The sequence below is a fragment of the Trachemys scripta genome, chromosome 1 (assembly GCF_013100865.1).
Source record: "Trachemys scripta elegans isolate TJP31775 chromosome 1, CAS_Tse_1.0, whole genome shotgun sequence".
Classification (NCBI taxonomy): Eukaryota; Metazoa; Chordata; order Testudines; family Emydidae; genus Trachemys; species Trachemys scripta.
The window spans coordinates 77,315,292-77,330,482 of record NC_048298.1 but is presented as its reverse complement, the minus strand read 5'-3'; the positions used below and the strand labels follow the sequence as shown (position 1 = coordinate 77,330,482).

At 40.1% G+C, this 15,191-nt stretch overlaps 1 protein-coding gene across 9 annotated transcripts in view; it reads left to right on the top strand.

Moving 5' to 3' along the window:
* POC1B (POC1 centriolar protein B) overlaps nucleotides 1-15,191 on the top strand; it is a 142,226-nt gene that overhangs the window by 82,091 nt on the left and 44,944 nt on the right. The gene's annotated exons all lie outside the window — the stretch shown is intronic.

Below are 15,191 nucleotides of genomic sequence, written 5' to 3'. Positions count from 1 at the left end.
GGTTTTTCAATATGCTGCCAGGTCTTGTATTGTGCAAAACTGCATTGTAAAGTTGTCAGTGTGAAGTTGAAGATTTTAGTAGCTGGATACAGGGGACACTTAGGGACTTGGCATCTAGAAAATTGAGGTGCAGTTTGGGTTTATGGGATAAGTACAACTTGATGTTTCTGTCTGTCAAATACTTAACAATGCTAACATTTTGTCCTCACTTGCTTTCGGAGTGAATACCCTGCAGTCTTAGGAAGAGAATATTGTTTACATTTGGTTAACATTTGGAAGGTTTCATTATCATAGGGGCTATAAATATAATTTTTGTAAGGAAAGCTTGGAAGCTGGAGCAAAATTCTGTTTGATGGATTCTGCAGTAACCTCTGCAGGCATGGAATCGCACAATATACCATGCACTGATTATAGGCAAGCGTATTGTATCTTCTCAGTGGATAAGTATTGAGTATAGTCACAATCGTGGGGAAATTAATAATAGAAAATGTTAGTTTTAATACTTGTTTGCAATAATACTCACAATGTCCTGTGCACTTTCCAGACATATAAGAAGGGTCAATCCCTCTGCTATGCAACTACATCTATTCAGAATACTCCTAGATCTACTTATTGCTATGAACGTGGCTCAGAGAAGCTTGCTATTTGATGCTGTCACAGCTGTGCTAAATTTAACACAGCTGTAATCCTGTGTTTAAAAAAAATAATAAATAAAACTGATTTATCAGAGCACAGCTGCAGATGCGACAAGGACTTAAATTTGGTTTTGATACAACCAAGCCACCAGTTTTTCTTGTTCTCCAATGACCCAGTCACCTCTAAAAGTTCAGTCCGCTTAAGGCTGAATTTGTTAGTTGAATGAATAATAAAGTGCTCAGCAATTTTAGGTGAAACTATCTACTTTACTAAGAAAATAGTTTGTTAACCCTTTTCAGTTTGTTGACTGTGAATGTGGTTTCTGATACTGCCACTCAGAGTTGGGCTCTTAATTAACACACGTACTACTTACAATGCTGGTTGCCTCACTGGAGTGAAAGAGGCCAAATGTTTACTCTCTGCGTGGGTAATATGAGATATACCTACAGTTCAGCAAAATTTAAATCTCTAAATTGGAACACGGAGAAGGAAGTGAGAATGAAACTACAGAGAAGTTTAGGTCAACAGAATATACTTAATATGGATTCTGATTAGGATACTTGGGTTACCCGCAAACTTGATACAAGTGCTATAGGGTCTTTAATGACCATACCACCATGACCCAACATCATTTTACATTATTTATAATTTTAAATAGGAATGCATCTGTCACATTCTCTAGGTAATCACTAAAGCCAAATAAATTAAAACTTAACAATATTGACTCAACTATAGAAAAATCAACTAATTCTTCAATAACAGAAACACAAACTTCTCTTAAGCCATGTTGTCAAGCAGAAGCCTGGGTAAATAGATACAACTTGCATCACTTCTTTGAAGATTAACAAATTCTCTGGCTTTGTCCAGTGAATGAGGAAAGCAAGTTCCAGAAAAAAGGACCCTCCTCAAAGCCTGCTCTGTCTCCAGCTTCAGACATACAGAGCCATGTAGCTGGTCTCAAATGTCTGGACAGAACATAAAGTAAAACACAGTCTAAGAGCCAAATTGACCGTGCTGAAGGATTGTTATAACATAGTGATGCTTTCACCATGCTGTTAACACAGCATGGTTTGTCTCTATTGAGTGAACTAAACCACATAATATATTACCAAAACTTTAGAGGGCAACTTGTGGGCTGCTGTGGCTTATGATACACTCCCCCATTTCAGACTGTCCTTGTAAATGAGCTGTAAGATACCTAGTGCCTAACCCATACTGGGCTTTAAAGATTAAAATCAGTACCTTGAATGGCACACAAAACTAAAAAGAAGCCAGTGCAGTCTGTGCAGTGCAGATGTAATATGTTTCAAGTGAGAGAAACTGTTAAATGGGGATACACGTTTCACACTACAGCAGCTGATAATCTTTTAAGCTTGCCCCACAGAGAGCACACTGCAGTAATCCATTTTGGAGGTGACAAAGTCATGTATAATGCCGACAAGATCTGCATTTGAGATGAAAGGTCACAGCTTCCTGGCCAAGCAGGCACCTTTAATGTAGCTGCCACTACTACATGATGATCCAGAAGCGACTGAGAATCTAACAAAAGACCCCAAAATATGAACCTAGTTAACAAAAATATTGTCCTATCCTAACCTCCCTTCCCCCAGCTGCACTTCATCTAGCTAGCTCTTACCTAGGTGCCACAATATTCTCCATTCTTTGTATTCAGCTTTTCGACGATTTTTAATAAACTAAAGCAGGAGTCGGCAACCTTTCAGAAGTGGTGTGCTGAGTCTTCATTTATTCACTCTAATTTAAGGTTTTGCGTGCCAGTAAAACATTTTAACATTTTTAGTAGGTCTCTTTCTATAAGTCTATAATATATAACTAAACTATTGTTGTATGTAAAGTAAATAAGGTTTTTAAAATGTTTAAGAAGCTTCATTTAAAATTAAATTAAAATGCAGAGCCCCCCAGACCGGTGGCCAGGTCCCGGGCAGTGTGAGTGCCCCTGTAAATCAGCTTGCATGCCTCAGGTTGCTACCCCTGAACTAAAGTGTTATATTGTGACGTACATTATCATGGGAACTCCAGGATTGCCATTAATGTGACTGGTAGGATAGTCCAGATCTTGTAATAATGCGAGGGAGGGAGTTTTGTAAACTGCCAAATACAAAAATAACATTGAAATTCTTGCTCATTATAAGCCCATTTTATTGATGGGTTGTGCATTGTGTGTGGGAGATAGAAGACTAGGTTGTGATGCTTTTGTTCTTTGATCTGTTTGGGCTTGTCTTGTTTGTGACGCATTGTTTTTAGTTATTTTAATGTTAACAGGCAAGTAGACCATATGCTCATAACTGAAAGGATGATTATTTAATAACAGGCCTTGCCAACTTTGGGATTCATTAACGCTTGTCACATTGGTAAGTTCTACCTTCAATTCCATCCTTATTATAAGACGATTAGGATATTCCACAGGAAGCTATTGAATATGCTTTCTATATGTGAAGATTTACAGAAGATTAAAGGCAGATGTTTTGCAGTTGTGTGGGTTGGGTTTGTGTTTTTCTCATTCTTTCTCCAAAAGAATTTTTTTTTAAAAAAGTTTCTTTTTCAATAAACAAGAACATGATCAGATCAACTATACATATGAATACATCCATCTTTATCAATTATTATGATATATGAGGGAAAGAGAGTCTTTACAATATTTGTTTATAGTTGATAAGTGCCAAAGCTCCATGGGAAAACATGCAGGGGTATGCAAGGGTGATCAGGTTACATGAAAGCTCCTTTCACAGAGTGCCACCCACAGAGTTTTGGCCATTTTGCTTGACAAAAAGTGAAGATGATCAATTATCGTGTGCTGACTATGACATCATTCATAGTCTAAATTTAATTTCCTACTAAACATCCGTTTGGTAATGCTATAGAAATAGCTTCCTATTGATTCATTATCTCTGCTCCTTGTCCTTCTAATTTGTCAGTTACATTAAGTTGCTCAAATGTGAATCAGTTTCACTGTTAACAGGCAGTGAATGGAAATACTGTACCTATTTTAATTTTCTTTTTAGTTTTGTTTAAAAGTAATAATTCAAAATATGGCTAATTCTTGCCTAGTCCAACTGTATTCATTGAAAACAAGCTATTTCTCTAAAGTCTTACATAGCAGTCAGTTGTTTGAACAGTAACCTAATTTCCCAACGTAGTTTGCAGTAAATTGAATTTTCAGTGTTTATGAATTGTTAGTATTCTGTGTGCTCTAAAGAAAGAGGCTGCTTTGAAGGGATGGGGACACTCAGACTTCATTATATAAACCATCCCATGAAAAACAGCACTGTTAGATGGAAGCAGTTAATTGAAAAAATTGTTTATTAAAGATCACTTGATGGTGAGTAAAAATGATGGATATGTACTAAAAATGATGCATATGGACTAATAATCAATAGTTTTCCCTTACCACTTTAATAGCATTCAGTGTCATTCCTTGACACCAAACCTTAGCCATTTGAATACTAATTTGGATTCTGTTGCACAGCTTCTCTCTGAGTTCATTACTCATGAGCTAATTCCTGCCACCTGTGGAATTCAGTGGCGGACCACTGTTGTTGCTGGAGACTCCAGGACAAGGCTCCAACCTTCTGCTCATGGAAACTTTTAAATAACCACCATAATACAGGTTCAAACTAAATGTATACCCCCAATTAATTTTTTTTAAAAAGCAATAGGAGCAAAAATATACCACCATGACTAAACAACAAAGTAAAAGAGGCGGTTAAAGACAAAAAGACATCCTTGAAAAACTGGAAGTCAAATCCTACTAAGGAAAATAGGAAGGCGCATGAACTCAGGCAGGTTTAAGGTAAAACTATAATTAGACAGGCGAAAAAGAATTTGAAGCCCAACTAGCAAAAGAAACAAAAACTAAGCAAATAAAAAATTTTAAGTACATCAGAAGCAGAAAGTAAGACAAAAGATTAGTGGGTCCACAGGATGATCAAGGTGCTAAAGGAGCACTCAAAGACCAAGACAAAGCTAAATGAATTTTTTGTGTCAATCTTTGCTAGAGAATGTGATGGAGATTCACACAGCTGAGCCATTCTTTTTTAGGTGACAGCTGAGGAACTGTCCCTGATTGTGGTGTCCATAGAGGAGGTTTTGGAACAAATTGATAAATTAAACAGTAATAACTCACCAAGAGTTCTGAAGGAACTTATCGCTTAAATCACCCTCTGTACCAAATGACTGGAGGCAGGACCGGCTCCAGGGTTTTTGCCGCCCCAAGCGGCGGGGGAAAAAAAAAAAAGCCATGATCGCAATTGCGATCGGCGGCACTCCGGCGGCAGCTCCACTGCGCCGCTTTCTTCTTCGGCAGGAATTCGGTGGCAGGTGCTTCCCTCCGAGAGGGACCCGCTGCCAAATTGCAGCCGAACAGCCCGACATGCCGCCCCTTCCCCTTGGCCGCCTCAAGCACCTGCTTGCTGGGCTGGTGCCTGGAGCTGGCCCTGACTGGAGGATAGCTAACGTAACACCTATTTTTAGAAAAGGCTGCAGGGGTGATCCTGGCAATTACAGGCCAGTAAACCTAACTTCAGTACAAGACAAATTAATTGAAACTATAGTAAATAACAGAATTATTAGACACATAGATGAACGTGGTATTTAAGGAAGAGTCCACATGCCTTTTGTAAACTGAAGTCATGCCTCAGCAATCTATTAGAATTCTTTGAGGAGGTCAACAAGCATGTGTTCAAGAGTGATTCAGTGGATATAGTGTACCCACACCAAAGGCTCTTAAGGAAAGTAAGCAGTCATTGGATAAGAGGGAAGGTCCTCTCATGGATCAGTAACTGGTTAAAAGACAGGAAATAAAGGTTAGGAATAAATGGTCAGTTTTCACAATGGAGAGAGGCAAGTAGTGGTGAACTGTGAGGTGGTAAAGTTTGCAGATAATACAAAATTACTCAAGATCGTTAAGTCCAAAGCTGACTGCAAAGAGTTAAAAGAAATCTCACAAAACTGGGTGACTGGGCAACTAAGTGGCAGATGAAATTCAATGGTGATAAATGCAAAGTAATGCACATTGGAAAATATAATCCCAACTATATGTACAAAATGGTGGGATCTCAATTAGCTGTTTCCACTCAAGAAAGAGACTCATTGGGGAAAATTCTCTGAAAATGTCTGTTTACTGTGCAACAGTAGTCTAAAAAGCTAACAATGTTAGGAACTATTAGGAAAGGGATAGAAAATAAGACAAAAATATCATAATGCCACTATAGAAATCCATAGTATGCCTATACCTGGAATACTGCATGCAGTTCTGGTCACCCCATCTCAAAAAAGATATATTAGAATTGGAGATAGTACAGAGAAGAGCAATAAAAATGATTAGGGGTATGGAACAGTTTTCATAGGAAGAAAGATTAAAAATACGGGGACTGTTCATCTTAGAGAAGGGACAACTCGGCGGCGGGGGGGAGGGATATGATAGAAGTCTCTCATATTATGAATGATATGGAGAAAGTAAATGGGGAAGTGTTATTTACCCCTTCACATAACACAGCGGTCACCCAATGAAATTAACGGTCAGCAGGTTTAAAACAAACATAAGGAAGTACTTCACACAATGCACAGTCAACTTGTGGAACTTATTGCTAGAAGATGTTATGAAGGCCAAAAGTATAACTGGGTTGAAAAAAGAATGAGATAAGTTAATGGGGGATAGGTCCGTCAATGGCTACTAGGAAAGTGGTCAGGGATGCAATCACATGCTGTGAGTGTCTCTAAACCCCTGACTGCCAGAAGCTGGGACTAGATGACAGGGGATGGATCACTTGTTTATTGGCCTGTTCTGTTCCCTCCCTCTGAAGCATCTGGCACTGGCCATTGTCAGAGGACAGGATACTGAGCTAGATGAACCATTGGCCTGACCCAGTATGGCCATTCTTATGTTCCAGGTCCAAAATGGAAAAAGCATGTGTTTCCTTCCTAAGGTAGCAATTAATATTGTTAATGAACAAGTGGGGCAAAAATGAGAGGTTAACACCCTTCTCCCTTGAGGGAGTGTTTCCTGGGCTTTTCTTCTACACAAAGGTTCTCTCAGTGCTCTGTATCTTGTCACCACCGCTGCCCACCCTGCAGCAAATCTTGGCTTCAGAGAAACCTGTTCTTCCTGTGCAGCCCTGTCTCAGGTTGCATCCTAATGGGAATTGTGCCTGTCTGGCTTTCAGCCCAAGGAACCTCATTGTGCCATGGAAAGGGGCTTGAATTTCATGAATCAATGGAATGGGAATTGTGCCATCTGATCATCAGCCATAAACCCTTGGTCTGCCAGGGAAAGAATTTCAGACTCTGTAAGGCAGAAATGAGTCTCTCTGTCTCTCTACCCCTCCCCTGCTCCACAGGCTGGCTCCACATTAAAAACATATGAACAGGCATACAGGGTCACCCAAATGGTCCATCTAGCCCAGTGGCAGGTGCTTCAGAGATAATGAACAGAATAGGATTATTTTGAGTGATCCATCCCTTGTCATGCAGTTCCAGAATCTGGCAGTTGGAGGTTTAAGGACCTCTTGCCTAATGGTCATTGATGGACTATGCTCCATGAACGTACCTAATTCTTTTTTTAATCCAGTTGTACTTTTGTCCTTCACTATGTCCCCTGGCACTGAGTTCCACAGGTTGGCTGTGCATTGTGTGAAGAAGTAGTACTTCCTTATGTTTGTTTTAAACCTGCTGCCTATTAATTTCATTGGGTGACCCCCTAGTTCTTGTGCTATGTGAAGGGGTAAATAATTCTTCCTTATTCACTTTCTCCACACCATTAATGATTTTGTAGACCTCTATCATGTCCCTGCTTAGTCATCTCTTCTCTAAGTTGAACAGTCCCCATCTTTTTAATCTCTTCTCATACAAGCCATTCCATACCCCTAATCTTTTGTTGCCCTTCTCTGCAACTTTCTTGATGCTAATATATCTTTTTTGAGATGGGGCGACCAGGACTGCGTGCAGTATTCAAGGTGTAGGCATACCATGGGTTTCTATACTGACTTTATGATATTTTCTGTTTTATTTTCTATCCCTTTCCTAATGGTTCTTAACTTTGTAAGCTTTTTTTGACTGCTGCCGCATATTGAGGAGTTGTTTTCAGAGAACTGTCCCTAATGACTTCAAGATATCTTTCTTGAATGGAAACAACTAATTGAGATCCCATCATTTGTTAGGATTATGTTTTCCCATGTGCATTACTTTGCACTTATCAACACTGAATTTCATCTGTCATTTTTGTACATAGTGTAGTTGAAGCCATGTCGGTCCCAGGATATTAGAGAGACAAGGTAGATGAGTTAATAAATTTTATTGAACCAACTTCTGTTGGCGAGAGAGATGACATACAGACAACCATATACAAGAAACCCACAGATCACCACATCTACCTTCATAGGTCCAATAACCACCCCAAATACACCAAGAAATCTGTTTTCTGCAGCCAGGCACTCAGATCACACAGAATATGCTCCAAGGAATAAATCTGCAATATACATCTTAACACACTTGAACCCCCTTCACCAGACAAGGACCCTCCACCAGAGAAGTAGATCACATCAGGGAATGGGCCACCCAAATACTCTGAGAATAACTGTATCAATACTGAAATAAAACCTTCTCTGAGCACACACCCCTAGTTGTTACCTACCACCCCACACTGGAAGCCATATGGGGAATCATCAGATAACTACAACCCATATTCCATGAGGACCCCATCCTGACAGAAATCTTTCCTAATCTTCCACTTCTGGCCTTCAAACAACTCTCCAACCTTTCCAAGCTCATCATCAGAAGCAAGCTCTCCATAGACCAGGACACCAACTCAAAGCAGCACCAGACCGTGCCAGAAGAACAGATGCAAAACCTGCAGACATATCTCCACTGCTACAGTGATCAACACCCCCCACAACACACCTTTCAAGATCCATGGATACTACACATGCCTATCACAACAAGTGGTATTCTTCAGCCAATGCACTAAATGCCTCAATAACAACTATGTGAGTGAAACCAGACAATCACCATGCTCTCAAATGAACTCAAACAGGAAAATAAGACAAAAACACCATATCACCTGTGGATGAACACTTCACAAAACGATTACTCTATATCTGACCTGTCAGTCCTCATCCTCAAAGGAAACCTGCACAACACCTTCAAAAGATGAGCCTGGGAACTTAAATTCATAACTTTGCTAGACTCTAAAAATCATGGACTGAACAGAGACACTGGATTTATGGTTTATTACAACAATCTGTAAACTGATAATCCCTTTTTTTGTCCTATGACTGCAGAGGTGTTAACAGTCCAATCTACTTTGAATAGTCCCTTGCAACATGTGCTAACTACTTATGCTAAACAATCTGTTCCACCTTGTGTTTAGCTGTAATGCAAGAGCTCCTATATGGCTTGAAAGCTTCTCTCTCTCACCAACAGAAGTAGTCCAAAAAGAGATATTACCTCACCCATCTTTTCTCTCTAATCTGCCATTTTGTCACCCAGTTAGTGAGATCCCTTTGTAACTCTTCACAGTCAGCTTTGGACTTAACTATCTTGAGTAATTTTGTACAGTCTGAAAACTAGACTAGAACAGAGGCACATGAGGATCCCACTCCCAACAAAATTGCACCTTTGTGGGATTACAGAGGGGTAAGTGAGAAATCTCTTCCCATATTCAGAATGATTCTGATTTACTGAGTGTGACAGTGTACCCCATAAGGCTTTATGGGGAGGGGGTGCTTATAAATGTATGTATGACATAACTGGAATATGTTTTGTGCTGCCTGTGCCATGTAACATATCTCCGTAAGGGTTATGATCTACTATATCTATTCATCCTATTTGTACATATATATCATTTTCTACTCGAGGTTAAGAATATGGGCTGTACGCTTGCCTGATTTCTAAGTAAGCTTTGTGAGGCATTTGGTCAGCTGCTTTAGGAAGGAATTCGCCAGGTTAAGTACCTGATCAGGAGACACTTAGGGAACAATGCATCTTGGAATGCTCCAATCCACATGAGAAGTCTTCCTGGAGACATGCAAGATGCCATGTGGACAATGGCGTCGGCCTGCAAAGACTGAGTCATGCAGGGGCATGTGACTTGCCCAGGTGACTCCAAAACTCCATCTTGGAGCTGGGCTTTGCATAGGAGGGAGGTCTCCACCCACAAGAGAGAGTCTACTTAAACCTGTGGGAGACCCCTCCATTTTGTCTTCAGCTGGCTAAAGAAGGAGCCTCTCCACCCCCCCCCGGATACTTGAAGGAGACTGAAATAAAGGACAGTAACTGCAGGGGGTGTGAGTGATTGCTGGACCCAGGCTAAAAGGAGATTAGCCTGTAAAAGGGAGCACTGTGGAGCTGGTGAGGAAATTATCTGTACTCAGTTTGATTAGGCATAGATTTGCGCATTTTATTTTATTTTGCTTGGTGACTTACTTTGTTCTGTCTGTTACTACTTTGAACCACTTAAATCCTACTGTCTGTATTTAATAAAATCACTTTTTATTTAGTAATTCACTCAGAGTATGTATTAATACCTGGGGGAGCAAACAGCTGTGCATATCTCTCTATCAGTGTTCTAGAGGGCGAACAATTTATGAGTTTGCCCTGCATAAGCTTTATACAGGGTAAAACGGATTTATCTGGGTTTAGACCCCATTGGGAGTTGGGCATCTGAGTGCTAAAGACAAGCACGCTACTGCGAGCTGTTTTCAGGTAAACTTGCAGCTTTGGAACAAGTGATTCAGACCCTGGATCTGTGTCTGGAGCCGGACGGGAGTGTCTGGCTCAGCAAGACAGGGTGCTGGAGTCCTGAGCTGGCAGGGAAAACAGAAGCAGGGGTAGTCTTTGCACATCAGGTGGCAGCTCCCAGGGGGGTTTCTGTGATCCAACCCGTCACACTGAGTAAAGCCCTAAGTGGTACTAAGTTACTCCTACAGTACTTTCTTGGGTGTTAGCCAGCTGATGGGAGCAGGCAGACCGCCTTTCAGGCTCCCAGGGCCATTTAGCAAGTTACTTCCCAGTTGAGATAGGTTTACAGGTATCTCTCTGTTGTGTGGTTCCCATGCCAAGATGAATAGAGTCCTGCTTTCCACCGTAAATAGCCAGGCAAGGTAATACTACATATGCATCACACCCCCCCACACACACACACACAAAAATAATAATTATTAATGCCTTTGAAGGTACACCTCTACCTCGATATAACGCTGTCCTCGGGAGCCAAAAAATCTTACTACATTATAAGTGAAACCGCGTTATATTGAACTTGCTTTAATCCACCGGATTGTGCAGCCCTGTCGCCCCGGAGCACCGTTTTACCACATTATATCCAAATTCGTGTTATATCTGGTCACATTATATCGGAGTAGAGGTGTATCATAAAAGCCAAATGTGAACATCTGACTAAACTAAATGTTTAACCAAAATGTTTATGTAAAAACAAAGAAATGGTGTACATTTGGGGAGCCTAAAATTGGTGCAGCAATAGCTTTACCAGTGAAAGACACATTCATACCTTCAGAAAGGGACTTCCTTATAAAGGACCCCATAGACTATATGAGTGATGACACTCTGCACAGCAATTTCAAAGCCTTGGCTATAGATTTTCAGATGAAAGCTTTTTCATCTGTTTAGTAAGGAAAGCTTCCGTTGTGACAAACAAGTGGCTTATTGTCTAGAGGTACGAGCCTGGCTTGGAGTGAGACATCTCTGGTTTTCTCTTGGTTAAACCTTTGATGTGATTTGTGATGAGCAATGGATTCTAACTTGGTGGCTATAAGGAAGCCATTTTATACTCAGTAATAGCCATTACTCATTCTAAACAGATATCCTGTGAATGCAGATTTGCTGGTGTGGAGTTATTGGGGGAAATATTAGAGAAATTAGTAGCTGAGATTGCAGAGAGGCCTCAACTCTCACTGTCAAAGCTAGCATAGCAATCCATTGGTTGCTACTAACACCAAGAGTATCCAAGATTACTCTGGCAGGTGGAAAGATCTGAAACCTAGATAAATTTTTCTCCAAACCAACAAAACCTTCTGAGGACATAGAATAATGCACTTGATGCAATGCAAAATTAGATATCCTCAGATAACATCCAAATGCCTCTTTTGGTATGTCTGTACTGCAATTAGACATCCTCGGCTGGCCTGTGCCAGCTGATTTGGGCTAAGGGGCTTGGGCTAAAAGGCTATTTAATTGTGGTGTAGACATTCAGGCTCACTGGGACCCTCCCACCTCACAGGGTCCCAGAGCTCAGGCTCCAGCCCGAGCCCAAACGTCTACACCACATTTGAACAGCCCCTTAGCCTGAGCCCTGCAAGCCTGAGTCAGCTGGCATGGGCCATCTGTGGGTTTTTAAATGTTAGACATGCCCTTTGTGGGTAGATAACTACAAACAATATGCTGAAAGCCAACCCAGCTTCCACTCTAGACCCTTACATACTCACTGTGGAAGCAAACATGCTTTCAAGACAATTTTCCATCCTTATAGTACACATCATTTTAGTTCATTAGACACCTCTGTTGGGATGTCTTTTAAAAAAAAAAAAAAAAAAATCAAAACCTGCAAACATGGCCATACAGGGTCAGGCCCATGGCCCATCTAGTCCAGTATCTTTTCTATGACAGTAACCAATACCAGATCCAACAGTAAAAGGTGGAAGAAACCACACAATGGGCGATTATGATACTGGCAGAGGAAGTCTCCCCCTACTTCCCATTAGAGGTTGGCTTTGACTGAGGCATGAGTTTTTATATCCCTTTGAAAACTAGGGAGCAAGCATAGGTCACAGCTTCTCTGTGGCATAGGAAATAATGTCCTGATTAGAGAAGAATTTATTACCTTTCAAGACAGTTCACATAAAAGATACAGTTGGCATGTTAGGCTTCCTGGAAACTATTCAGAGAAGTCCATCAGAGGCACTGGGTGGAAAAGTATATGAACCTCATCTCAGGAAGTTTTGCAAAGTAAGTTTCCATTCCTCTGCAGAAAGCATCCTTTGATTTCCATGTAACTTCTTACTTTATAAAGATCTTGCTTTATCGGGGGGGGGGAGGAGCTCCCATTCCTTCCTATTATTCTTCTGGAATAATTAAACTATGTTTATCCTTTTCCTCCTTCTGGCATTCACTTGCTACTTTCCATGAATAATGAATGAGTAGAGAAGCTGTGCAACCGAATGAGAAATGTCTTACGTGATGATTTTCTTTCTGCTAGAACTTCTCTCTGGATTCAACCCACCCTGGCAGTCTGGTAAATGGCCAGAATATACATTGAAATTTTTCTCTAAAAGGAGACAGACATATGTTGCCTTAAGATTAATTTAATATATTAGATCAAGTTGTTTTAATGCTAATAATTGGTTGCTGGAGTCTTTCTTTGGCTGTGGAAGAACTCTTTTGATGGCTTAGTCCTGGAGCCTCCAGCAACATGGGACTGCCTCCAAATTCTACAGGTGGGAATCATTGGCCCATGAGTAATGAATGTGGAGAGAAGCTGCAAACAGAAAATTAGGTAAGATTTCTCATTTCTACAATTATGGCTCCTTCACTGAAGTGAAGAAGATTGCTGCTCTTGTATCATCTAATGTGGGTCATGTTTTGATAGAAACATATCTAGATGTCTTTAATGCCAGCAATTGTTAGGTATGTAGTCATGCTCATAAATTATCTGATTGAAGTTTGTAAACCTTTACCAGTGCTCTTTCCTTGTTTATAACTAAGTTACAGATTCTTTGGGCACAATTTATGATTTTTTAAGAAAACTGGTTTGTCTTATTTTTGTGGCTTTCCTCTGCATTGATTGTTTTCCTATCAGTATTTGGTCCTTTCAAGTTTGACAACTATTAAGTCTCTTTGTCTCCCACTTATTTATGTAGCCCTTCCCTGCCATGTCATGTCCTGAAGTTTTTGCAGACAATATCAGTGTCCCAGGGGTCCTACTCAAGACACTAAGATAGTATAATACTTTCCGCCTGAGGAAGTGGTACATGCTGAATTGACCAGAGGCACTGATGTACCTAGCTGCAAAACACTCTCCACTAACATTCAACTGCTAATGTCCTAGAATGTTAGAGCATTGTTCTGTTGTTAAATCAACAAAAAAAATCTTTTTTTATTTATTTCCTCATGCTGCTTATTCAAGTTGACAGCTTTTTCTCCCTGGAGTTTTAAGGATACATTTGTATTGGATTTAGTAACAAAAGTTGTGGGAGTTCATAATGAAATTTCTGTCTGATTTACTTACAGTCTGCAGAAATTCAAAAATACATCTGTTGTATCAGCACCAAGACTAACAGGAAACCTCAGCTACCAAGTAGGTCACTGTTTAGGGCAGAGATTCTCAAACTGGGGCAGGCAGAGTGGAATGTATTCTCGGGGGTGGGCGTGAAGTTTTAGGGGGGAAAAAATGTACTGCACACATTTTTCCCATAGCAATGAATAACTAGCTAAGCTGATCCTTCCAAATACATCAGGTCCTCAGGTTGCGCTGTGCATTTGACTCTAGATGACGCTGTGCGTTTTGATGGATTTCTGTTAAGCTTGCATAGCATTATACAGAGTCATTGCCATCTGTACATTAATCCGTTTCCTACGATGCAGTGTGGCTATTTAATTGAAGGTAGAAGGGGATCTCTGGATAGCTGTCTCAAGCATACTACCCACTATGGAATTGCTGTGCTCCAAAAAACAGGTGCACCCATCACACTGGTAACAGCATTGTGATGCAAGTAAGATCTCACTTAAAATGTATATTACTCTATACTTAAATGGCTCGGTTTGACTCAATGCCTTACGGTTTTTAATATGTAGTAAGAGTTGCCTGTTTTTTTAAATCGGTATATGTACTTGTATAGTGCGGGGTGTTAACTACTACAGACACAAAGAAGGGGGGCATGATCAAGTATGTTTGAGAACCACTGGTTTAGGGTAGACTTATCAGCATCTAATATTCTTAGAATTCTTCTTCCCCCACGCCCAAAAAATGAATGTGTGTGTGTTTTGTTTTGAACTACTTGGCAATCATTTTAATAGCTTATCAAAAAACTTGATTTATAAAGCAGTAAGCATTCAGAAAAGACCAGGATTGTGTTCTATATTGCTTAACCACATTTATAATCCTTTCATTTTTATCTCATAAAAAGATGTATTACTCATGCAGCAAGAAAATGAATTTGCTTTTCAAAAATATTATCAGAAAAAAATAATGTTCTTGCAGTTTCCTGTTATAATTAAACATGAGAATCCTCTTTCTTCTTTATATTAATAGGTTGTAAGACGAGAATGATTCTTGGTATATAGCACCACAATTTATTTTTCTTATTTTTCTCCATTAACCAATTTTGGAGAACTTTTCCCATTGGTAGTCTGGCCCACATGCAGAAGAACCTTATTAATCCTATTTCATAAGGATCCTAAAAAGCTAAAAACATCTTAGTGAGTATGAGGTACTTTTATGATCTGGGGGAAGGGCATTCCACATACCCAAAGCTACAGAGGCAAGATATGAACAGTATCCCTTCTGCCACAACAATTCTCAAACTGTAACAGCC